This window comes from Lissotriton vulgaris, chromosome 5 (assembly GCF_964263255.1).
Source record: "Lissotriton vulgaris chromosome 5, aLisVul1.2, whole genome shotgun sequence".
NCBI lineage: Eukaryota > Metazoa > Chordata > Amphibia > Caudata > Salamandridae > Lissotriton > Lissotriton vulgaris.
The window spans coordinates 1,123,434,629-1,123,462,233 of record NC_141693.1 but is presented as its reverse complement, the minus strand read 5'-3'; positions in this window follow the sequence as shown (position 1 = coordinate 1,123,462,233).

The following is a 27,605-nucleotide window of genomic DNA, read 5'->3' as shown; positions in this document are numbered from 1 at the left end:
AGGTTTGGGTTTTGGGGTACAGGGGTATTTTTAGGGTTCAGAGGTAGGTTTGGGTTTTGGGGTATAGGGGTATTTTAAGGGTTCAGGGCTAGGTTTGGGTTTTGGGGTACAGGGGTATTTTAGGGTTCAGGGGTAGGTTTGGGTTTTGGGGTACAGGGGTATTTTTGGGGTTCAGGGCTAGGTTTGTGTTTTGGGGTACAGGGGTATTTTTAGGGTTCAGGGGTAGGTTTGGGTTTTGAGGTACAGGGGTATTTATATGGTTCAGGGCTAGGTTTGGGATTTGGGGTACAGGGGTATTTTTAGGGTTTAGGGCTAGGTTTGGGTTTTGGGGTACAGGGTATATTTATAGGGTTAAGATGGGTTAGTGTTTATGGGTGTTGGGGTATTTTAAGGAGTGCTGGTGGGTTATGATTATGGGGTGCAGGAGTATTTAAAGGGAGCAGGGTGGGATTAGCACATGACAAAAGACATGGCATGAAGGGCGGAACGTACCACATGCCCCCAGAGTTTGTCACGCCCCCAGCACACGCCCACAGCACAACGCAGACATGCCCACAAGGGACTACTTTGCTGGCACGGTTCTTTTACCTTTTAAATGTGTATGGTGGGCGTCTGCATAGCCTATGTCCTTCTGCTGCAACTTCCCTTTCCAACACTGTATTGGGTGTTGTGATTGGTGCTGTACTTTTTGAGTTTACCCGCCTCAAAGGTTTAGGCTGTCTCTTTTAAGGGTGGGCGTAAAATCCGTTTCGCGGGCGAATTTGCGGATTTTCCACGATTTCACAATCCGCGAATATCGCGAAATCGCGGTAAAATCTGCGAATCAGCGGGGACGAATTTTCAGCCAAGCAAGGGTTACAGCAGCAGGTGCAAAAGTTGAACCTAATTTCTTTGTAACCTTTTACAAAAGGGTTACAAACAAATTAACTTCAACTTGGACACCTGCTGCTAATTGCCTCCTGGCGCCTCGGTGCCTACTTGCAACTATTCTCTGACCCTGCTCTGACCCTTGAAGCAGGGTCAGAGAATAGTTACAAGTAGGCAACGAGGCACCTGTCCAAGGAATTAAACCTCATCAGGAAGCACTTACAGATATAAAAAACAGGAAGAAGGGAGAGGATGGCAAATACACCCATTTTGAGTTGTCAGGAGGGGTTAAACTAAAAGAGACCTTTACAGCACAATTTTCATATGCATTTTGCTAAAAATAACAAGCTGTATGTTCTGTAGGGGTAACTCAGGAATCTGGCCCTTCAGAGATCCGGCCTCTCTTTCTTTCTCTCGTTCACTCTCTCCCTCTCTCTTTCCCTCTCTTTCTCTCTCTATCTATCTATCTATCTATCTATCTATCTATCTATCTATCTATCTATCTATCTATCTCTCTCTCCCTCTCCCATAAACGACTGCATGGGTAACTTCGCTATGCAAGCGGCTCGCGAAGACGCAAAAATCCCTGCGAACACGCAAAAAACCCAAGCGAACACGCAAAAAACAAAAATCCGCAAATTCGCACAAATTCACTAATTTTGCGGATCGTGAATTCGCAAATCCGCAAATTCGCGGATCGCGAATTCGCAAAATTCGCCCATACTTAGTCTCTTTATATTATTAGTATGGATGTACAACTGTGTCTGAGGCTGACGCGCAGCAGTCGAAGGCTTAATCTGCTGGCAAATGTCACATTGAAGGACATAATCGCTCGTCTGTTTGTACAGTCCCCGCCACCAGAAACGTTGTTGTAGCTGAGTTACAGTGGCCGAGACGCCCGCATGCGCAGACGCCACACCTTCATGCGCCGCTGTAATCAACGTAGCCCTGCGATCCAAGTTGGGAATCAACCGTTCCCCAACTTCAGGAATTTTCACATAAGGAACCTTATCGGGACTTAAGTGGTATGTGTACTTCGAAGGGAACCCCGAAGGATATTTACCTCCCTTCTCAGTGGTAGCTACAGCCGCCAAGATGTCATCTATTTTACTTTTGGACCGTGTAACTCTGCAACTAAATATTTTGATACTGCTGATTTTGCCGCTTCATCAGCAAGCGAGTTACCGACAGCGTGAACTCCAACACGCTGATGGCCGAAAGTATGAATTACAAACACAAGTGGCAACTTCTCCTTAAGTTCAGCCACTCGGACCCAGATCATCTTATGTTTTATTGTGCCACCCTTGGAATCACGAAAGTCATTCTGAATCCAAAAGAACAAGTTCTCATTGTAAGACTGGACACAGTAGTAAGAATCACGTACAATCAAAGTCGTCACACTAGGATCAGCGTACCCCAACGCGAGCATCAGAGCACGAAGTTCTGCTAATTGTGCAGTGCAGTCCCCTAGTGTCTGCGTGTGCACGACACTGGACTTGAACTCATCGTTCACCATGGCACCGACCACAATGGCGCATGCGGAAACGTAGGCATGTTTAGAGCCATGCGCAACCTGCGCCGAACCATCAGTGTAAATGATGCAATGGAAATCCTCCAAGTGTCGCATTGCTAAAGAAGCTGGATGAACGAGTTCATACTGTAAGTACTCCTGCGACCATAATGAGGCGTCAAAAATAAACGTGACATCCTGGGATGTCAAGGATGCAGCCCAATGAATCCACCAAGGGTGCAAAGCTTTGGAATGTGGTACACTGGCTTTCGTAACTGCCTCCAAGGCAGGACACGGGGTAACAACCAACATGCGTTTTCCCTGTGACAGGGCACGTTCCTTGAGAATTGCCATCTGCACAGCCGTTAAAACTTTCTCCACAGTGGAAAATCGCATTTCAGCCGAAGTGTACAAGTGTGACTTGTAAGCAATAGGTACTGTATCTCCCTCATTAAAAGTTAGGTAGGTGAAACCCACCGTCCCAGGGATAATTCTTATCACCAGGTTGGTCTGGTTATCACGAGTCTGTAAGAATTTAGAAGCGAGCAGATCAGCTTGCAAGGATTGCAGTATAGCTGAATGCTCAGGCAGCCAGCATGATTTGGAAAAAGAAGGTTATATCAAAGCATACAAAGGCTTGATACGCTGGGCATATTCCGGAATGTATGTCCTCCCGAAATTTACGAAGCCCAGTAAAGATTGTAATTTTTTCAGTGTCGTCGGAGCGCGCAGCTGTGCGCATTTCTCCAGGAAGTGAGGAGCTAAACCTTTACCTTCATTGTTGAGCTCGTAGCCCAGAAACAACACTGTGTACACTGCAATGTGCGATTTTGCAAAGATAAATTTGTAACCCATATTTGCAAAGGTACAAATTATTCCGTTGACTAGACACAGATGCTCCCAAAGTTCGTCGTCTGTGAGATATATGTCATCCACATACGAACATGCATCAGGGTCGATTCTCTCCAAAATAGAGACTATACGAGCAACAAAAATCCCAGGATTATTCTCATAGCCCATAGGCAAACGCCGAACCTGTTTTTAGACACCGCCGCATGTGAAGGATGTCCTTTGGGAACTTAGATCATCCAATCTATGGGCATAAAAACCATTGGAAATGTCAAGCGTGGTTTTAAACCGCTTACGCACAAGACTATTCCCTAGGGCAGAGCCGTGAGTATTCTGTACTGCACAGTTATGGCAATGCGAGTTTAAATGCCGGTAATCCAACATCAAACGATACTAACCGTCCGGCTTGTTTTACAGTAAAAAGAGGGTTATTCATCGGTGACATACATGTTTCAATTACACCTTGATATTCCAATTGTTCAAGGATCGCCGCGACGGAAGCCTTGGCTTCACGCCGTAAGGGATATTGAGGTTGAGGCTGCGGCTGAGACAGTAAAGGAATCTCGTGGCTCGGGGACAATTTATCCCAACCACATTGATTGTGGTACACAGACGGCGCTAGAGCCAGAGCCCACTCTTCTGCAAAATGCAGCGCATCCTCTTTCGAGACTGTGTTCGCGAAACTGGGGAGGATTACCTCCTCCCCTCGCGGAGCTGTGAGAACAAAAGGTGGGGGCCAGTCAGCCTCCGAAAGCAAAATGTCATACGTAGACGAAAGATTTTCCCAAAATACCCCTTTTATGGTTCGCTGTATGTCACCTTCGATTAACAGGACAATTTCAAAAAGTCTATCAGGGGGAGCAATTCTTGTATCAGCTGTTTCGATCACAACATAAATATCAGTCGCTGTCGCCTTCAGTAGTGGATGCAGGGCCTCTCTCACTATGGTAATCTCCGCCGTGCTGTCCAGCAAGGTCAGAATCCACGTCAGATTCCGAAGCCGCGTTCTCACTATCTGTGGCATATCGAAGCGCTGTTAAGGCCGCAACTTTCTTCTTGGCAAACTGCGGTCTCTTCGGCGTCGAGCCTTCCTGCACCGTTTTTCAGGCGGGGCTGGTCACGTCCTTGCTGGCCACCCCGATCCCTGCCGCCCCTTCACCACCGGTCGTTGAGGCCGATGAGTTCTGAAAGGAACGAGGAGAGCGTTGATCAGAAGCCTGAAATCGATCAGGAGATTTAATCATCACGCGATCGCGCAAGTCATAAACACGTTCAGATTGCGCAGGCAACGGAGACGCAGGACGAGAAACCTGTGTTTGTTGTTGTTGCTGTTGCTTTCCCTGGTTCTGTTTTTTAGGCCAATTCTGTTTCTTGGACTTGGGCTTAACTTCCGTTTCCGAAGCTTGTCCCTGGGGTTGCTTTTTCTCCTTAACAGAAAAAGGCTTAAGAACCTTAGTATTGCGACCCACGGTTTTATAAGCCGCCACAATAATTTTCGCCAACTGACGGGGTTTCTCGGCATTGGGAAGCGCCGCCAAAGCATTTGCAACGTGAAAGTTCACTGCATCCCCCTAGACATTAGCAAGGATGAGATCGCAAACCACATCAAAGGTGCCACACAGGCGCATACCCAACTCAACCGCAGACTCTGGTCCATGATCATCTTGAACACGTTTAAGGACCGTAGGCAGCACTGCCATAGACGGAGTGCCGTAGCGCCTCGCATAGACCGCTGCAAAAGTCTTACCCCAGGTCTCACAGTCAACTAGTTCAGGGGCCAAATCTTTCGGCAAACTAAGCGTTAGAATCCGGTGTTTTTCACCAGGAGTCGTATTAGGAAATACCGCTTCCAGCTGGTCAAATTTCTCGGCAAGCCAGAAAGGAAAATCATCCTTATCCTGGGGCTTCTTGCCCATTACAGCATTGACCATGACGGGACTGAGTTTCAAACCACCCTGTCCAGCCGGAAGCGCCGCACCCCCCGGGGCTCCACCCGGAAGATTACGGCCCATGTAATTCTCTAAGGCTCTAATCATGGCAATAGAGACTACATGTAGTCTTCGAAGTTCAGCTAGGTTACAATTGCCGTGTAGAGGATGAGGAGTAAATCCAGCCAAAATAGTCCAACTTGCGCCTGGAATGGACAAAGGTCCTAACCTCGGAGCGGTCAAAGTATGGGGTAGGCCGTCACCAAACCAAACTCGATGCTGCCAAACGTCAATAGGAACTTCCTGTGCCCTGTACGAAGTATATTCATTCGGTACAACCGTGGGAGTGTACGTGTGGTACACACCAGAATTAGCGTCCACCTCCGGAAATGTCACCCACAAATAAAACAGTTCGTAAGGGTAAGCAGCATCCACACTCACCACCATGATCACAGCCAAGCCTAGAAACGGTACATTGTAAATCCGCAAATGATCTCGCACCGCAATGCGACTATGTTGGGGAATGTCCACGGCAGCCATGACAGCACAGGAAATAAAAAAACAAATAAACTTTGTAGCACAAGTGGGTAGTAATTCAAGGAAACCGTTTTAGTAAGAATCAAGCTTGAAAAGACCTATTTCACAAATAGGTAGGTTTGTTCCGACACCACCGCTTTCCGGAAACGATAGTGAAGGGGTTAAGGATTGAATGATATACTACTCGAGTGTCATGATATAAGGCCAACAACGTATGGGCGCCATGTAGCGGGAATTCCGTTCTCCTACAGAACTGTGCATAGAGATTCGGAACCTCAGTGAATTAGGATGGCCCAAAACTCACCTCAGTACCCAAAATTCCCTTACCAAGCTAGCTACAGTGTCTCATTGTATTGTATTGTATTGTATGTCGTTTTTATAAAGCGCGTGGTTACCAGAAGGCATCCCAGCGCTGAAAATTGAGAGATATTCTGAGGGAGGATGGAAGGACAGAGGATCAATTGGGAAAGAGGAAGGTTTTTAGTGTAGGAGGTGGCCGGGTTCAGCGCGTAATTCCACTGGGAGGGAGTTCCAATGTGAGGCCACCTTCACCGAGAAGCGGCGGCCTCGGTGCAAGCTTTCTTAATTCCAGGCACCGAGGCCAGGAACCCTTTGTCTGAGCGCAAGGGTCTATTGGATTTGTAGGGGGTGACTAGACTTCTCATAATCGGAGGTCCTTTGCCTTGCATGATTTTGTGGGTAATACAAAGGGATTTAAAGATAATCCTCTCTCGCACTGGGAGCCAATGAAGCGCTTTGAGAGCAGGTTTAGCTGATGATCTGAGGGGAATACTCATTAATAACCTGGCAGCGGCATTTTGGATTTGCTGCAATTTATTGATTGTGGCTTCAGGGGCTCCTAGGAAAGGAGAGGGAGAACTTTGCTGGCAGAGCGGAGTAGGCCGAAACAGGTACCTGCTGTCTTATTCGCTTGTGTTTTAAGCAAAAGTTCCTGATCGAGCCAGACCCCTAAACTTTTAATTTCTTTTTTTGGGGCGGGGGGATCCCCTAAACAGGCCGGCCAGATGGAGGAGGGCATGGTAGCCGCCTTATGGCCTAACATCATGATTTCTGTTTTAGATCCATTTAGCTTGAGTGAGGAGTCACACATCCAGGCATGGATCTTAGTCAGGCACTGATGGAAGTTATCGGGGCATTGGTCGAGTTGCGAAAGTGAGACGACCAGTTGGGTGTCATCAGCATAGCTAACTATTTTTATCCCGAAAGGGGGGACCACATCCTCCAGGGGGGCCATGTACACATTAAACAATGTGGGGCTCAGGGATGAGCCCTGCGGCACTCCACACTGGAGGGGTATTAAGGCCGATTGTGAGTTATCTTCCCAGACCTGAAAGGTCCAATTTGAAAGGTAGGATGTTAGCCACGAAAGGGCGGACCCACGTATTCCTGCTTCGGCCAGACGCTGGATCAGGATACGGTGATTCACCGTATCAAAGGCTGCACTAAGGTCCAGTAGGATCACTGCTACTGATCCTCCTGAGTCCATAATGCGCCTAGCCTCCTCGATAACAGAGAGGAGGGCGGTGTCTGTGCCCTGGCCTGGGCGGAATCCGGTTTGGGAATTGCGCAGCTGATCGTTGGACTTCAGGAAGTGGGAAAGTTGGTGGCTCACCACTTTTTCAGCGATCTTGCTGAGACCGGGGAGAAGAGAAATTGGTCTGAAGTTGGCCAGCTCTAGAGGGTCAAGCTGGGGTTTCTTCAACAGGGCCTTGACAATGGCCCGTTTCCAACTGGTAGGCACAGTGCCCTGTGAAAGAGAAAGGTTGATGAGCTCAGTTGCCGGGGTGGAAATAGTGGCAGCTATCTGTTTCAGGAAGCTCATCGGAACTGGGTCGCTGGGGGAGCCACTTTTAATACTAGTTAAGGTTTTGAGGAAATCCTCCTCGGAGATTTGATGAAAGGCGTTAAACTGAAGGCCCATATCCGAGGGCAGATTCTCATTCTCGTTATCTTTCTGTGAGTGGCTTTCAGTTTGGGGAAGAGAAGATAAGATGTTTTTTATTTTCTGATCAAAATAGGTGGCTAGGTTGTTGCACTTGGACCCCGAGGGGTCTTGGGGCACCGGAGGATCAGGAATCTTCAGAAGTTCGTTCATGATTTTATAGGTTTCTCTTGTGGAGTTAGAGGCATTTTTGATTCTGTTATCATAGAAAGTGGATTTGGCATTTCTAAGGGCAACTTTGTGTGCTCTAATCGCATCGCGGTAAGTGTCTTTGTTAGCAGTATCCCAATTTCTTCTCCAGATACGCTCATGCCTTTTACAACCTTGCCTTAGGGTTCTGAGCTCAGGGGTGAACCAGGGGGCAGAGCCCGTTCTAGTCTGCTTTTTCCGCAGAGTTTTTTTTGGTAGGACTAGATCCAATGACTTAGAGAGCCAGTTAGTAAAGTTGGTGTCAGCTACCATTGGGTCCGAGGCAAGGGGCGGGGGGGGGAGCATTCTAGGGTGTCAGTCCACTTCTCCACAGAAAGTCTCGACCACGTTCTGTCATGGGTGGAGGTATAGGGCGTTTGGACCGGTTTGAGGTCGACCTGCCAAATAAAGTTCAGAAGGAAATGATCTGTCCAGGGAAGGGGGGACGGGGGGCTGGTTTGGAGTGGCCTGATATTAGACAGTATCGGGTCTAAGAGATAGCCTTTGTGATGTGTAGCTCCTGTGTTCAGGAGGTGGATCTCGTAGGACGCGAGATCGAGGAGTAGATCAGTGGCTACTTTGTCTAGGGATTCGTCGAAATGGAAATTTAGATCACCTAGAATGGTGAAGTTGGGGGCGGATGAAGCTAGGACGGTGACCATCTCTAGGAGAGAACTGGGAAAATGACCCGCGTTCCCTGGGGGACGATAGACAAGGAGGCATGTAAACGAAGAGATGGGGGAGAGTTGAAAGTGAAAATGGCAGTTTTCAGAATCCGAGATTCCGCCATCCTTTATCCTGCCCGTTAAATGATTTTTGTACAGAATAGCTAGTCCGCCCCCTTTACCTGAGGGTCTGGGCTGTGAATGGATAAGATATCCTGGGGGAAGGGCACGGACAATATCGGCCTCAGAGTTGGTGGATAGCCACGTTTCTGTAAGAAACAGGATGTCCAGGTTAAGATCCTGGAGCAGGAGGTTAATCTCGAGAGAGTGTTTCGGGAGGGACCTGCAGTTCAGTGAGGCCATATGTAAGTCGGTGGTTACTGGGTAGTGGTGCCGTTGGTAGTGGTGCCATTGGTCATAACAAACTCCCAATGTTTAGACAAACCAGAACATGAACTTAGATTACCTCAGGTATCGTGGAACACATGAACACTCTTTCGTTTCGCCCCACGTGGTCGCCATGTAGCTGGAATTCCGTTCTCCTACAGAACTGTGCATAGAGATTCGGAACCTCAGTAAATTAGGATGGCCCAAAACCCACCTCAGTACCCAAAATCCCCTTACCGAGCTAGCTACAGTGTCTCATTGGTCATAACAAACTCCCAATGTTTAGACAAACCAGAACATGAACTTAGATTACCTCAGGTATCGTGGAACACATGAACACTCTTTCGTTATATAATCATTTCAATCCAGAATGCGGAGTAAATGAGGACACGTGCATATTTGAAATATTTATTTACTAATGCAGGGTTCTCAAACGCAGTATCTTATATAATACAAGCAAACATATTATAAGAAACAAAGTTATCAGCATAGTTACTAGTCCATAAAAAGCGAACGGTGACAGCATACTAAGATGCTGTAATGTATAGGAATTAACAACACCTATTTCTCACCCTCTCAATTTAGCATAGTATATTATATCTATGAAGGTCTCCTTTATGTTTTAGCAGGGCGGGCCCATACCTCAAAATCTCAGTGGCAGAGGATCACATCATCTCCCACCAGCTCTCTGCATGCGAAGCACCATCAAGTGTGTTACGTGTGTTTTCAGCAAAGCAATATAAAACCCGCTTAGAGCCAGATTTTGGCAGCAGCTGCTTTTGTGTTATGTCTAGGAAGCTGCGAAGATCAGACCTCACAACAACACTGTGTCGAGTTATCCTTGGAGGCTTCAGCACTCACTGTGCAGACAGTGTACCAAGCAAAGCTGATATCAGAGCAATAACATATTATTTCTCAAGTAAATCACAACGCTCTTCTAGGTTGAAAGCTAAAATAACAATTATGTGTTGTGTGCAAAATGAAGCAAAAGGAAAAATGGTGTTTAAACATTTAATAAGCTCATGCTAACTTAACACAGTATATAGAAAAGAAGTAGCTATATGACAGGGTCATACTCATAAGCCCCATCAAAGAGAGGCATCTGCTGGTACGTCCCTGCGGAATTCTTGGCGGCTGGGGAACCTGTGCTTGTGGAATCAGTGTCCCCCCTTTCATCGGTCTTGGCCTTGTCACTGTAATGACCATTTCAGGCACCTGCTCTGTCTCTACCTCCTGCAGCAGCTGGTTTACTGAGTTCAGTGGACACCCGCATTTCCAGTGCCCAATTTGGTGACAAAGGTGACATGCGGTGGTCTTTTTCAGTGTCACCACATCCACTCCCGTTTTGGGATCTACTGATTTACTCTTTCCCTCATCCTGAACACTCTAAATTCCTCCCTGATTACTTCCCTGTTTCCTCCCTAACGCCCCTCCACTCGACTGCATCAGGAGCCCCCTATCAGCAGCTTGCATCTGGACTAACATCAGCTTATCTTTAGGCGTCCTATGTTTTGAGTCCAACTCATCACTGCAGTATCTGGCATATATCAGTATTTCATCCACTTGCTTGTTTTGACAACAGATCAAATGCTGCTGAATCATGAGGCTAATCTCTGGTCTCAGACCCAAAACAAACTTTGAGATGAACTGTTCCATGTCTTCAGGGTCCAACGTATCTAGCCCTCTGTACTGTTCAAAGACCTGCAACAGCCTCTCATAATACTCGTGTACTGTCTCCTTTGATTCCTGAACTGTTCGATCTATCTTGACCCAATCAATATCTTGAAGTGCTACCTTGGATTTCAGCCATGTGATCACTTGCTCAAATTTCTTCAGGACAATAGGCAAAGGACCATTCGTAACAGGATCCCTATCTGGGTCAGAAGTAGGCCATTCAATAGCAACTTTACACGCTGCTCACCAATCCCTCGGAACTACAATGTCAAACAGCGTATTCAAATCGATCCATAACACCTTTGAGATCTTAACAAAGTGATCAACCTGTTAATACCATTCAACTGGCTTCTCCCTCAACTTAGGTAAAACATTTGTGAATGCTGCTAAGTCACCTCTACTCCAAGGCACATGCACATATCTTCCACTAGCTACCTCTCACAACAGGTAATTCTCTACTCCCAACATTCCCCCTCCTGGAGGTGGTGTCTCTCCTATGGGCTTTTCAGCACTCTTCTTTTTGGACCATTTTCTTCCCACTTATCGAGCATTTCCCAAGTGCGGATCCCTATGATCAGCTCCCGAATGTGAGTTCTTAATCCAATGACCCTCTTCTCTTCCAGTTCCTAATCAGTGTACTGCAACCTCTGACCCCCTTGTAACATCTTTGTTTTGGACAAATCTACCTCGTACCTCTTCGATAAGTCAGACAGTTTCTCATGTGCCAACCTTGCCTTACGAGTCACATCCTTTGCTACGAACAGTAGCTCATCTGGTTTGTAATGCTCCATTCTCTCCAAAGGCAAATTTCCCTCAATTATCTCATCTACTTCTTCGTCCAGTCTCACTACAACTAAGATCTTTGCCCTTACATTCGCTGTCCGAGTCCCTTGACTAGATGCACCATTCAAATCTTCGCTTCCACCACTCTGTTCCCTACATCTATTCCCTTCAGCTGTATCCCTATGGACTGGTCTGTTCCCCTCGCTTCTATGATCCCAACTTCTTGTCATCCTGTCATTCCTATTCCTCACAGGTGGCTCCCATATTCTTAGGTCTGACTTCGAATCGAAAGGGATCTTGGCCTCGCCGTCCTTATCTCCATCTGTCCCCATGACGAGTCTTCAGTGCAGTGGCTGGCAATGGCATACTCGATTCTATGGGCCTCGGCAATTGAGCTATCACGCTCACTGTGTCTTTCCCTTCGGAGCCAGTCCTCCCTCCTACAACCGACTGTGTTGAACTCACATTTCTCACCTGATCTGGGGCGTACGCTGACAGTATGGGACCAAGGGTGACCGGTACTGTAAGAGCATCCGGCAACCTCCAAATATCTGTAACTCCTTTAACTTCCGTGCTCACTGGGGTTGGTGATCCCATCCTTCCAGTTGCGATTTTCCCGATTACTCCTGTACTAGATAGAACCTGTGATTCGCCCATTCCCTCTGTTGGAGCTGCTTTTCCCTCCTCTGATGCTGGGTTATACGGAGGGGGTCTCTCTGATAGCAACCTTTCTATCAAGCTGTCATCAATATTGCTATCACTTTCCTCTACACTTTTCTTTTGTGCATCTCCTCTCTTTTCCAGGAATGGGAACAACTTAGCCCCCTCAATAGTCTGTACCCTCCACCTTTTCAATGATGCATCCCATCTTCCATCTTGATATGCCCTGGCTGACCTCTTCACTCTTTCCTGACATCGCTCTCTGTTTCTCTCATGGGCTGCCCTAATCCATGCATGTAATGCTTCAAACTGTGTTGGTCTAGGTAAAGGTCGCAAAGAAGCCATAATTGTTTCCAATAGATGTAACACTTCCAACCTAAAGGTACCATAATGGGGAAAAGTCAATTATTCATTTCCTTCTGTCATTGTGCACCAATTCTCAAGCCAAAGTATGGTATGCAACCCTACATTCGAAGCCATGTAATGAGCTGGTGTATCCTCAGGTGGAGCTTCTTCTCCTCCTTGAGTAACCACCCTTTTATCTCCTCTCCACATATCTCGTAAAACTTTTAAAAACTTCATGATGAAATCACTTTCCTCCTTTCACAGCGCACTTTACCTCCTGATGACAATCCACCAATACCAGCACGGCTCCACACCAACCACCCGATCGCATCGCGAAACCCCCTGATGTCACCTTTCCTCCGCTTGCAGCAGGCCCCCTCCTTTACAATTTTCTTGTACTCACTCACACGTCCCTTTCATACTCTGAAATAACCGTTTGTTCCCAAAACGACCAAACAAGTTACTTCTCTGACTGCCCGTCTACAGTCTTGTGTAATTGTCTCCTCAATCTGGTAACCGTCCATCCGACCGGACAATCACCCTAGCTGATAGGTTTCAAACGCTCAATGTTCCACACACAGCAACCCATGACCAGCGTCAGTTACTCATACACTCCCACATTCGCTCCCCCTATCTCAGTCTGGGTAATCGATGACGTCTCACGACTCCCCAATCAATGGTCGACAATTACTCTCTGGGTGTCTTTTACACAACAATCACTAAAGCTACTCCTTGAGCCTAAGATTTTCCCGGCTGCGCGCGCTCACAGCCTAATCTCACAATCATTCAACACTCACTCCAACTCCGCAAAACATCACACATTTAAACCATCACCGCAATCTAACGTCACATAACCCTGTTCATACTCACTCTCCCACGAACTGCTGCTTTCGCCGCACCCTCACTCTCCGTCAGTTTCCATCAAACGCCACCGTCCTCCGCCGACGATCCTCCGGACAACCATCACTTGAATTTTATTGGCTCGGGAATCTCTTATCCTAATTTAGATCTCCCATTACTCTAGAGGTAACCATTCGTCTCTGCTACCAACTGATAACGCCAAATTTTACCTTGTCTGTTTATCTAATCATTCCAAGTTTATAAGAATCCTAGGCCGACTGGACATTTCTATCTGCTAAGAAGTGGAAAGGGGATACACCATTGCATTTGTGAATTTCCAAATGACCAATATGATTCAATGTCAAAGGACAACTGACTACGAAATAAAATTTAGGAATTTATTACAAAGCCAGAAATAACTGAACATACAAGCACCTCAGCACGAGGTTAAGAAAATAAATGGTCACTATTACAAACATAATCCTACACAAGAGTCTCGTCTGACTCAGAGTCAAAAGAATGGTTAGCTCCAAAAGCATTAGGCACACAATCACAGTTTCAATCTGTAATCTCGTACTCATTAACCTAAAAGAAAAGGGATTAATCTGTCCCTACACTATCGCTAAAGTTACATCCCTACTTACCATTTTTCCCAGGCAAGAGAGAAAACGATGTCAGTAGTGAGGACTTCCTTAGAAGTTCACTCACTTGCATAGGTAAGTAGCCAAACCTACAGAGCTCGTTTTAAGATGCTCCTACCCCTCTTCTGCCTCTCCTCCCAGACACCCTCTCCCTTGTTTTGCCTCTCCTCCCTCGGGGCACTATCCATAATACAAAATCACAAAACAGTAGAACAAACTCCTTCAGAGGGTCGTCTTCTCGTACTTTCCATCGAAACTCTGCCTTTGTCCAACAGCCGTTTGGATGTCCTTGGGTCCCAGGCACCTTCTCCGCTGAAAGTATCATATCTGCATTCCAGTACACTCCCATTGCGGCTTCTCCTGCCATACTAACTCCTAAAACAAAGGGTTATTCTGCCTAACGAGATATATGTCCTTGCACCTGCAACAAAAAGCATGTGAGCGGAGCAACTTTGCAGGCACACAAAATCTGCTAACTACCTTCGATTTGAGAACCCTTTCCCAAGGAAAATACATTTCAGGCCTACAACATCCAGCTTAGTTTCCTAGAAGGGTAAACACAAATAACGTCAATAGGATCTGGGTATAGAGCAGTACATAAGGAGAATGGTCCCAGTGCATGAATTACTGTGTATTAAAGAACCAAGAAAATCATACACAGTTATACACATAATTGTAGTATTATTAATGAACAGTGTTATTTAATCACACTGAACAACATGTATTTTATAACATTTGTTAACCCACTATTCAAAGCAGTGACCCAAGAGGGAAGGGTGAGGGTGTAGTGGATGAAGTGAGGATAAGGTAGTGAATGGAACAGTGTACAATTGACAAACGTAGTTAGTTCTCAGGCAGGGGCTCATACAAGAGCCAAGTAAATCACATTACATCCAGATATTTAAATAGCCATAGTTATAGATAACGCCACAGTGATCAATCGCTGTTGGTCAGACTGGCTAGTGTGGGAGATGTCGACGTTTCGACCCCTGGAAAGTGGTAGGTAAGTATGGGCCAGATGTATCAAGGCTTTTGAGACTCGCAAAGGCCGAAATTAGCAGAATTTCGGCCTTTGTGACTCGCAAACGGCCTTTTTGCATTTTTTCATATGTATGAAAAAATCGCACTTTAAGGAATCGCAATAATTTGCGATTCCTTATTTTGCCATAGCATTTAAGGAATCGCAAATTTTGCGATTCCTTAAACGATATGTATGAAACATTTTGAAGTTGCGAATTTGTGTTAAGGAATCACAAATTACCACCAACATGTAGTTGGTGGTAATTTGCGATTTCTTTTAAAAATGCCCTATTTGGCATTTGTGAGGGTGGCATGTGACACACATACATGCCCATAGGGCATGTATGTGTGCCACATGCACACACATATAAATTTCAGGGGTGCAGCAGGGTGTCTTTGAGACACCCCTGCACCCTTGAAATAATTCTTAAATTGCGATCAGCAAATTGCGAATTCGCAATTTGAGAATTATTACACTATCATTCCTATGGGCCTCCTGGCCCATAGGAATGCATTGGAAAATATTCTTTACTTGCGAATTCGCAAAATGTGAATTCGCAAATGAAGAATAATAAGGAATCGCTAAAAAATAGCGATTTTGTACATACATTCCGTTTTGCGAATTCTAAATAGCGATTTGCAATAAATCGCTATTTAGGATTCGCAAAACGGAATCTTGATACATCTGGCACTATGTCCCTTACGACGGGGTCTTCCTCAAGACAGGAGTGTAGGGAGGGGAGACTGGGGCGAGTTACCTGGAGATAAATTAAAAAGAAAACCTTAAAAATGGAAATTCCCATAAAGGGAGTGAGTTAAAAGACAATAACTAAGCTCCAAAGATTTACCATCAGTAGCCCAAACGATGGTCCTGAGGAGACAACAGGGCACGTTTGCTCCAAATCGGTGTGAGCGAGCAAAACACTTGCAAAAGTAATGGGTAGGTTCAGAACACAGTGGATGGTATACTTCAGTGGGAAAGAAATGAAAAAAGGGCCAGTCCGGTCCACTTACTCTATGGGTGCTGTTAAGGAAGGAGGGTCCAGTCAGGATTAAGCTGCGGGGCCTGGAAAGTGAATTAAAGCATTCACATCATCGGGCAAAATGGATACGTAATCAGATGATTCTAAAAAGGGGATACAGTGTAAATCAAACCAAGTACTTTGTCTCCATACACGGAGAAAATAGTTACAATAAAGAGCAACTCTAACTATTTTCTCTGTGTCTGGAGACAAAGTACTAGATTTAATTTACACTTCCTTCCTTCCTTAAACAGCACCCCTTGAGTAAGTGGACCTGATTGGCCCTTTTATATGACTGTCGGGCACAGCAGTGCAAGGCATACTACCCCCGTCACGGGCACACCAGTCAAAGGCATACTACCCCCTTCACATCACCTGACAACTGTATTTGTCTCCAGCAAAAAGTGGGATTAATTGGTTGTCTGCAATTGTCCAGCAAGGCAACGTAGGAGTTGTTAGTCAGAGTGCTGCCCTCCATGAAGAGGCTGGGATCTGGAGTCCAGGTGAGCCCAGGCAGCATCCTCCACCAGGGAGAGATACCAAATGAACAACCATACCATGAGATTGAAGCAAAAAGCACAGCACGTGCCCACAACAAGATATGATACTTGGCAGCCCAACAGTCACTCCAGATGGGGGAGCTCTAGCAGTGATGATGAACCGAGGATGTCACGTCAAGTCAAGCCAAGTCAAGTCAGAGAAACTTGTATAGCGCACATATCACCAGTAGGTCTCATGGCACTTACGGAGATTCCAGAGACTGGAGTTCATACCAACTAGTGTTATTTCTGGTCAAACAACCATGTTTTCAATTCTTTGCAGAAGCGCTGGTAATCCGCAATAGAAGTAAGATGAAACGGCAGCTTGTTCCAGAGATGGGGGGCGAGAAAAGAAAAATATCGACCCCCATTGCGTATGGTTCGGGCACGCAGTGGGGTGAGAAGAGATTTTCAGCTGGATTTTAATGTTCTTTCTGGTTGATATATTTTAAGTTTTTTCGCTGGATAACCAGGCCCGGTGCCATGGATACTTTTATGAGTTAGGTACAGAATTTTTAAGTGACCTCTCTTTCTGACTGGAAGACAGTGGAGGGATCTCAGACTTGGGACTTAGGGAGATCTTGGAGGTACATTTAAGATCAGTCTCTCTGCAGTATTCTGCAGAATTTGTAGCTTGGAAAAGAGGTCTTCATTTGAGAGGCTAGTAAGGTATTCCCAAAGTCCATGCGGTTTACATTAAAGCCCTGGACCAGAGGCTTCCTGGTTTCGATAGGTAGCCATTTAAAGATTTTACGTAGCTTCCGCAGAATCCCATAACAAGTGCCTAGCACACGATTGACATGATTTTTCATGGATAGCTTGTTGTCAATTGTTATTCCAAGGTTGCATTGCTTAGGGGACGGGCAGGGGCCCAATACCTGAGGCCACCAGCTGCTAGACCAATACTCCTCTGCCCTGCCGAACAGAATGATCTCTGTTTTACTGCCGTTGAGCAGTAATTTGTTATTGCCCATCCAGTTGTTAATGTGGGTCAGACAGTTATTGAACCGGATGCATCCTTGTGGGACTGCAGTAGCAAAGGTGGATCAGGAGAAGGGAGCCCCTCCTGAGCTGGTAATGCAGACCAGCTGGACCGGCAGAAAACAAAATGCAGATATATAGAATCAACTGTGTTAGATCTGGGGGTCTCTAGTTTGCAGAGGTAACTACCTTTGTCCAAATAGGGACCCTAGCTTCTAGTCAGGGTAAAGGGTCACACACTGAAGATAACCCCTGCTCACCCCCTAGGTAGCTTGGCACGAGCAGGCAGGCTTATCCCCAAGGCAATGTGTAGGGTAGTTGCACTAAACACATACAATAATCCCAGAATGCACCACAAGCTGACACCACACAGGTAAGTATATCAAAAATATATCTTTATCTAGTTTAGGTAGTTTAGCAAAAAGCAATGAAGTACACAATCTCTTTGTATTTCTGTAAGGTTGCACTATTTTCTAGGAATTCGTTATAAAATTTGGTTCTCAATCTCACGGGAATCAGAATTGATCGTAGTAGGCTGGAAGTCTTAAAAGCAGTGTTCAATAATCGTATCTAGCGCTGTGTGCCTGAAGCGCTTTCAGCGCGTTTACACCTGGAGCCTCTTTAAACAGGAAACACCCCCCTTCGGCCCCCGCCAGTCCCGCAAGTTCTCTGCCCGCTCTTGATAATCCAACGAGCAGCGGGGAGCTTAAATACCCGACAGGCGTGGAGACGACAGGCCGGGGATTACTCACACGGCTCCCTTGGTGTGTCACGATGCATACTTGAAGACGGCAGGCCGGGGAAGGTTCATATGGCTCCCTCGGCGTCTTGCGGTGATGCTCTCTTGGCGCTGACCAATCCAGGCGCGGCTCCGTAGACGAGCCCCTCGTGACGTCACGGCGTTGCTCTCGAGCCAGCCAATCAGCTTGCGACTTTCAGGGCGAGCCTCCAGCAGCCCGCCAATGACAGTGCGGCGCTGCGGAAGAGCTTCTCGCTGCCAACCAATCCCTGTGTGGCGTTGCTGAGGGGGCTCGCCGCTCTGAGCCAATTAGGGTTCTGCTCCTTCGGTCTTCCTTCAGCGACCCCAGCACGGGACAGCGAGACTCCCTGGATGATTCAGGCCCCGGGCAGCGGCGGTGTAAGCGGCACGGCGATTTCAGAGTGGGCAAAGGCCGGTAGAGTGCTTGAGAAGCCACCAACTCTTTTTAGGTGACAGGCCACGAGGGGTTGCACAATAATCCTCCGGTCTTTTACACGGATGTGCCGATGAGCACACCGATCAGCTGGCACAGCCTGCAGTGAAATACTCACGCACCAAGTAGTAAAGAGAGCACGATCTCCACAGCGTCTTGCAATTTCTGGGGGAACCTTTTGACCCTGGGTTCCAGGACAGAAGGCCAGCTCTTCTCAGGCCCTTGGAGATTTTTAAAGACACAGCACACAGCAAAGTCTTGAGGTCAAGCAGGCAGGGGTCACAGCACACAGCAAAGTCCCCTTCTTCTCTCCTTCAGTTGAGCAGAAAAACAGGTCCGCCCCAGAGCACACAGCAAGGGGAGTCTTCCTTAGTTTCTTCAGCGGTTCTTCTTCTGGCAGAGGTTCCTCTTGATTGTAGGATCTAAAAATCTGTTGTCAGGGGTCCTTCTCTTATACCCCTAAAAGTCTTTGAAGTCTTTGTGCAAGTGGGTCCTGAGCCCGGTCTAAACCAGTTCTGGGTGTTACTTGAGTACTTTGTTTTCCTGGCTTCTTCCATATTTTCAGAGTGAGGGGCAGAGTCGTCAGTCGCCCAGCAGGAGGTGGAGCCAGCATTGTGGCAGGCAGGCACAGCCCTATTCAATCCCAGGTGCTATCCCCTCACACCACTCTAGTTGCAAATGCAGTCATTTAGCCTAGGGCGGACTCAGACAACCTCCTGGGGGCTCCCCAGCCCCTGTCACCCTCAAACCAGACAGTCAATCCACAAGCAGGCCAAGGCACACATAAAGGTCAGACAAGAGAACACCCACTTTCTAAAAGTACTGTTCTCAAACACAGAATTTAAAACAACCTTTCCTAAAAGATGTGTTATTAAATTCTGAGTTCAGGGAGATCAATCACTTATGTCCTATCTTGTTCCTATGGGAAGATAGGCTGGTAGCCATTGGGACCAGCCTCCCCCATGTTAGTCTATGGAGCAAGATAACCTTGCAGCAGTGATCACACAAAATGGCTGCTGTTTACTACCAGAGCATGTTACCTGCACTAGTACATGCTCTACCTTTCATACACACTGCCCCCTGCCCATGGGGGTACCTTGAGCCTTCCATAGGGGTGACCAATGTGCACAAAAAGGGAATTGTTAGGCCTAGCCAGTGGGGACACTGACCAGGAGGACATGGCAGTTCACTGACTGCACACAGGCACTGCGGTGGCAGGCCTGAGACACCATTTTAGGGCTACTCATGTGGGTGGCACAATCAGCGCTGCAGACCCACTAGTAGCATCTGTCATTACCAGCCCTGGCACACCCAGTGCACTTTACTAGGGACTTCGTAGTGATACAAATATGCCAATCAGGTACGTCCAATCAATATGATAATTTCCATAGGGAGCACTTACACTCTGGCACTGATCAGCAGTGGCAGAGTGTCCAAAGCATCTAAACCAGCAAAAACGAAATCCAGCATAGCATCAAAAATACAGGAGGCAGAGGCAAAAAAGATAGGGGAAACCACGCCAAGGGTGTCAGGTCTAACAAACTGTCTGCAGTACTGTAGAATAACATCACCATTTGTTAGAAAGTTCTGTTTGGAAGACGACACAGGTGAGTCTAAAAGTAGTAACATAGGTCGGTCCATGATGTTTTCATGTGGGCTTCATTGAGCTTTTTGGAATGGTACAGCATTAATTGACTCTAAATCTGAAGCATAGCATCAGGCCACTTAAATTGAGTTTCAGAGCAAATTTTGGCTTTCTTATTTGTAGGTGTAGCACCATACCCCTGTACCTTTCCTGATGATTCTGGGTGTAAGCACAATCAAAATTATGAGTGATCCCTAAAGCTATGCATATCTACTGCACTGCTTCTGAAATGAAGTATGTTCCTCGATCACTTCCTATACAAAATGGAATTCCAAATCTAGTGATAAATTCCAAAAGGCCCACTTAGCTGCTGTGATTTAATCTGCTCTAGCACAGAGATAGGCTTCCACTCAACCTGAGAACACGCTCACAATAAGAGGAACTAGGAGTCCGCTGGATAAAAGTAATTGACCGGGAAATGATTGTACTCCATGGGGGTGGATGGGCAACAGGGTAGGCTTAGTACCCTTACCTACATGATTGGATTGACAGATAGCACAACAATGGCAATAATTCTGGGCTATAAAAGAAAAGAAGGGTGCATATCAATGGGTTGGAGCAACAAGTTACATGCCGACCCTACCCTCTGCTAAAATCTGGAGAGTTTCAGGAGCAAATATTTTAGTTTGACCACATACCCTTTGCCTTCTCTCCACATCTCCTCAAAGTCCGTTCAACATCTCACTTTAATCCAATTCTGGTTTTTAAATTCAGTGGCTTTCGGCTGCAGAAGAGACAAATCATTAAGAGTAGGTGCAGGATATACATCAGTTTACATCATATACATTGCAACTTCACTGGTACGAGACAAAGCAGCTCCTTTATTGACTTGATCAGCTAGTGATGCTATCAACAACTGCCTAGCATGCTGTACATTTGACCACTGCGATCTTCTTTGGTAGCATCAAGGCATCAAGCAACGTGGCACATATTTAATTGGGGTCACTGCTAATGTAGAGAAACTCAGTTGAATTCTCATAGGCCAGAAGTAATGTACAACTCCAAAGGCATACTTTGAATCAGTATTAACGGCAGAATTTCTCTGCCTGTCAAAAGTAAGCACGAGTAGGAGCAAGGTCAGCAATTTGAGCAGAGTGTACCTAGGCTAGTTTATGGCTCTCAGTGATCTGAGATACAGTGTGTACCGAACATCCAGCCACAAATTTTTCCATATCATTCCAAAAACATGATCCATCAGTATTTGCAATGGGTATGTTAGTCATCTCTATCCAGAGCTTAATTAACTGGTTGGTGACCATAAGGTAATTGTAAGGTTTCTTTTCCTGGGCAGTGGGCAAGAGGGAACAAGGATAATGTGCTCTGCAGACAGCAACAGGATTTTGTAGTGGACAGACATGTGGGTGGTGAGGAGAAGTGCTACAACAAAGTGGGGTACAGTAAAGAACCCAACACTTTATTTGCAGAGTACACAACCAAATGGGCTGCAGTTGCATCCTTCTGTGCGAAGGATGATAAGATACCCGAATGATAAGCAGTGAGATTCTTCTGATCTCTGTGACCTTGCACCAGGAAACCCAAAACAAACCTGTCTAGTTCAGGACAATACAGTGTAAAGGGCTCTTTTTAATCAAGCAAGGCTAGTGTGTTTGAAAAGGCTTGTTTGATTTTACTAAGGCTTCTTCTGCTTCCTCTGGTCACTGCAAGGGCTCTGGAGTATCTTTGTGCACATAATCCTGTAATGGACACACAATGGCAGCATACCCCAATTTCCACTGCCAACGGTACCAAACCATACCCAAGAAGGTGCTTACGCAAGAGATGGTTACAGGTCAAAGTAACTAATAATCTGTTCTTTAGATGCATGACTCTCACCTGCATGATCAGGGTACAGCATGCAGGGTTGGCAAAACTCAAGTTTTTCTTGTGAGGTGTTGTAGCCCTTCTGTGTGAGTAAGTAAACTGAGTTAACCTTGCATGTGTCTAAGGCGACAGAAGCAAGAAGAAGTTCATTAACATATGGCAACAAAGTGGACCCAACAATGAAACCAAGTTGTTTTTTAGGGCTGGACTGAAAATTGAGAGGGATACTGTGAAGTCTTGTGGGAGTCAGCTTCATGGAAATTAACACCCACCCCAAGAAAGAGAGTGCAAAAAGAAAATTAATTTTTTCAGCAATTTGGACTGAGAGGAAAGATGAATGTAGGTCAATTACCCTAAACCACTAGGCAGAGATGACAATGCAAGTTAAGATGGTGCTGGTTGGGTACCACTAAAAAACTGGGGATGATACGTTTCTTCACCCCAAGCAGGTCCTACACAAAATGATCAATATTGTTCTCCCTAGTTTTTAGAACAGTCAAAATCATATTATATTGGCTTAAGATGGGCACACGAACTGTCAGCTTAAGCATATCTGTTTTAATAGGGCATGTATTTTTTTAAGAGGTTCTGTGGGATACAAGGAAACTTTTTAGTTGGGGCAGCCTTCATTTTGACCAGTTGCTTAGAATGTATAAACCTCACATTATTTAGGGCCTGTTGACTATAAATTCTCTGGAACCTGGGAGAATAAAGCTGTCAATTCAGCTGACGTCATAATTCTTTTTTGCATATAGTACTTCCGCCTCACACAACAATGTGAGAACCTCATTTTCTTTGGACTATAGGATGTTTAGATAGACCCTGTCTGGTGTACAGCAGAGCTTACACAAAATATCTCTCCAAGGGGGAGGTATAACTCTGATGATCAATAATGGGATTTAATGTGACAAAACAGGATCAGTGATATGATGTGGAATCTTTGGTTAGAACTGGTGACTGAATTAATGGACATGCCAGAGAGAGGAAAATTGGGAAACTCAGAAGTTCTTAAAGTATAACAGCTAGCCCTAGTGTCAATTAAATAAGTGGTGGGCGTACCATTTCATACAATGTATGTACACATGTGTCTGTTTTTCGGTAATTAGAGTGTTTAAGACAGCTTCTCTCGGGCTAGTAGTCAGGATATGTGTTTTGTAGTGTTAGATCTAGATTAGGAGCATGCTGTTTAACATTTGGAAATTCCTGAGTCCAACTGTCTACAAAAACACAAACCCTGACGTTTTTGCTAATCACTTCTCCCTCTGCCAAATAATTCACCACCTTTACCCATCCATGGCCACCTCTACCCTCTACCTGGTGCATGTTCCTTGGTCACCTCCCATTTACATTTTATTTCATTGTCTGCATCTTCAGAAATATCAGCATCTGCTTATTTGTCTCCTTCTTGTATTCCTGTGTGGAGACACAGTGATTTGTAGTGGTGAAAAGTTCAGCTAAATTCTTGGTCTGCCACCCAAAGGAAAAAGTCATGAGCTGGTTTTTGATATTTGATAGCAGACCCTCTAAAAAAACAGCACACACACTCGCTTGAGCGAATTCCATAGAACAAGAGATATCTAAGTAACGTTCAAACACACCCATCAACATGTCTAAATAATCAACTACTGCTTCACCTCTATTCTGTTTACAATTTGATATTTTTCTAGAGATATTTTTGGGACTTTGCCTAATCTGCTTTTTGAAAATGGTTCACTTCCACAATCACATACAAGTAACTTTCCTTTGCATTTCCTAATATATCATCATAGCACAGGTTATCACACGTCCAGACTATTTTTAATTTTAATCAATATCTTCATTCGCTACAAAATAGATTCAAGCTTCAACAATTGATTTACATCAGCCCAATTTGTTCTATACACATTAAAGATAATTTGAAGTTCTTCATATAACTTAGCGGGGTTCTTTTGAATATCTGAAGATTTTTTTTCTTTATATTCATTTAGTCCTGGGGCAGGGAAGGCACACCATAGTTCTATCCCAGGGGCTGGGCCATTCTCTTAATGGTAATAGCATTTGGGATGAGAAGTGGGAGAAGTGTGGCTCACGGTGTAGAGCAGGCAGACCCAGAAGCTGAGGTCAGACCCGGGACCAGGGTTCAATTCCCGACGCGGCAGGGTCTTGAGCTCAAATGTCCACGGACTCGATAATTCTCGCTTCGGTGCCTGCTCTAATCATGGGTTCTCACTCTGCAACTCTGGGCATTAAGCTTGCTTAATCTCCACAACGGCCCCCTGCGGCGGGATGCCTGGCTTTCACCTTGGGGATGCCCTGTAGGGGCTATCTCACAGGGAAAAGCCAGGACGGGTTCCCAAGGCAAGCGCCGGGAAACCTCCGGGTAGCTGTGCGCTCAATAAATGCAATAATAATAATAATAATAATGAGGATGGGACCTTCTGATCTGATCAGTTGTCCTACTCCCTCTCCTCCACCTGAGAGGTGAGTTCACCTCATTGTGATTGCTGTGGATTGCTTTTATTGCAAGGTGGCTAGGAGTCATTCAAAGGCTTCTTATGTTTGTGGTGGGGCTGCACTTTCCCCACCTTAAGAGAGACCCCCTCTGGCTGGGCTATGCGTTCACAGCAAGAGGGGAGGCAGCTTCTTTTGCAGTTGTACACGCACTGTCCTGTCTCCTGGTGCCAGTTGTTCTCCCACCTGTGCCTTGCATTAACTTGCGGATTTGTCCCTTATGGGACCACTGGCACTGGTCCGTTTCCAGGCATGCTTGCTGGCATGGGGTAAGGAAGTACATCAGAAAAATCCTTTTGCTGGATTTTCTCAATACCCTAATCTTTGCGTGGCTCTACAAAATGGAGGAACAAATTAAGAGGAGACAAACCAGCAGGAGCGCAAGTCCTTACTATGTCCCTCAAGTGACTAATCTGATACTACAATATCTGCTGAGTCTCTCACATGATGCATGTATGAGATTCATGTTTCCTCTTATTAACTTCTTCAAACCAGCGTAAATAGGCTTGACACTTCTCAACCTCATTTTTGCCTTTTAGTATCCTTAAATATCTTCCTTACATTGATCAAGTGCTCTGGTGAAAAGAACCATTTTCCAGAAGACACTTCTTACCATCATCACTTGTGAGCCCAACCCACTGTTGCAAGAACATTGCAAAAGCGTTTGCTGTACTGTTGATATATAGCATGGGCAGGAGTTCCTTTTGTTGGAGGCCCTTAAGATTTAGACTTTTTGGCCCCCAACTAATCTCTGAGTCACTCACTCACAGTATCATAGGTAAAAGACATCTGAAGACTTTGTGTCGGAGCTCACCAGGTAGATGGTAAAAGGAAGCAGGGAAGAATTCTATTTTTTTATTGTTCTCATTCACCTCAGGTTCTTAGGTTTATCACCTTAGCCTGTGGAGAAGTGTGGCTCACGGTGTAGAGCAGGCAGACCCGGAAGCTGAGGTCAGACCCGGGACCAGGGTTCAATTCCCGACGCGGCAGGGTCTTGAGCTCAAATGTCCACGGACTTGATAATTCTCGCTTCGGTGCCTGCTCTAATCATGGGTTCTCACTCTGCAACTCTGGGCATTAAGCTTGCTTAATCTCCACAACGGCCCCCCTGTGGCGGGATGCCTGGCTTTCACCTTGGGGATGCCCTGTAGGGGCTATCTCACAGGGAAAAGCCAGGACGGGTTCCCAAAGCAAGCGCCGGGAAACCTCCGGGTAGCTGTGCGCTCAATAAATGCAATAATAATAATAATAATAATAATAGCCTTCAAGTGCGAGAGATAGACCAACACCAAAAAGGCATCAGAGCTAGGCATTTTCCCCCTGCAGGTACATCTCTCTCAGAATGCCCGACTGCTGCATCGGTTAAACCAGTAGGGATGGGAGACCTTGCAGAAAAAATAGAGAGTTATGTAGATGTGATCATTGGGCAGAAATGTACATCACTTATCTCCTCCATAACCCTTATTTTCCCCTACCTCCTGCCCAATTTTGTAACATAATCCAAAATCTTTTCTGCTTGGACCCTTTCCCTAATAAGTACATTTTAAACACATAAAGCATAAAATATAGCCACTCCGAATGTTGAGGCAGGGTTGCTCTCACCCAGTTACAATAGATTTCCCTTTTAGCCAATAGAATTGCATAAAACAACAAGTCTCTAGAAATTCCTACCACTCCATCCATTACTCAAAAATTGATCAATGAAAGGCTTACTGTCATGTGTACCCCCAAAAGACCTGAAACTGTAATTTCCACTTTATCCCAAAACCTCCTGATTTCTGGGCATTGATAGAACATATAGTCATCCCTCGGCTTTTCAAGACCACACTATGCACACGCCGTCGGTCTTCCCTTCCCCATCTTTGACAACTTCTCAGGTGTTATATATGCCCTATGGAGTGAAAAGAGGTGGTTTCTTTTTGAAACAAAAACATGCTTGACAGTGGAATTTAATGTGCCCAGCGAAACTTGTCACGTAAATTGTAAATCGCCCGTCTGCAAGCATCTTCCCCACAAATCCTCTGCCAGGGTGAAGTCTCCATCCATGGTGTCTTGTAGTTCCCAGTACCAGAAAGAGACTGCCTTCTTTCCTTGGCTGGTTTCCAAAAAGTTGCTCTTCCAACCCATTTCCAATACCCATGGGCAGCTTACAACTCTGTTCCCAACTCTTCAGTTGCATATATTTGAATCTTGACGTTTTGCCCCCAAGAGGTCTTTTAACTCGTCCCATGATATTAACTGTTCACCTTGAGTAATCTCTCCCAAACAATTACCCCAGCATTTCTTATTGGTAGCGCTATTTTATCTTCGAGACAATCCGGTGTCCCTGTAGATTCCCAGATTGGGGCTGAGAAGGAGTAATAATCTAGTTTTGATCGTTGTCTTATAATGTTCCACATTCTAGCTATTTTGGGTCCCCAATTTTAACAACAAATCTGTCCACACCCGTCTTACCGAAAACATAGTTACTACATCTGAACCATCCGGTGAATTAAAAAGCATTCTGAAGTTTGTCATCTGGAAGGCCCAAGCATAATATTGGATGTTTGGTATATATAATCTCGCTTTCTCTCTTCATCTCTGCAGATATTTCCAAGAGAACCGAACCCACTTGTAAGCCCAAATAAAGGCTTTTATAGCATACTAGTTTTTATCTATCTCCTCTTTCTTGAGATGCAGGGGGATTGTATTAAATAGAAAAGTGAGTTTTGGTAGTATGACCATTTTTTTTTTCAGAACAAAATTTTATTACAGTACCGACAAAAATACAGGTGGGACACCGTCCCGCATTACATCGCAGGACTAGCGAGCATACGTTGAAAGAAGATGAGTAGTCAGCACAAGCAGTAATAGGTTATACAGCCGCCCCCCCAACTCCCAACCAACCCCCCCCCCCCGGGTCCCACCCATTCCCCTACACAGTGTCTGCAAAGTCTCAATGCACAAAGCAAGAAAGTACAAAAAGTGCGTGCTCCCTGTCGCCCAGGGTCCAATAGTTTAAAGTTCTTCTCCAGCGTCCTGGGACTCAGGCGGCTCCAGCCACAACCCTCTATAGT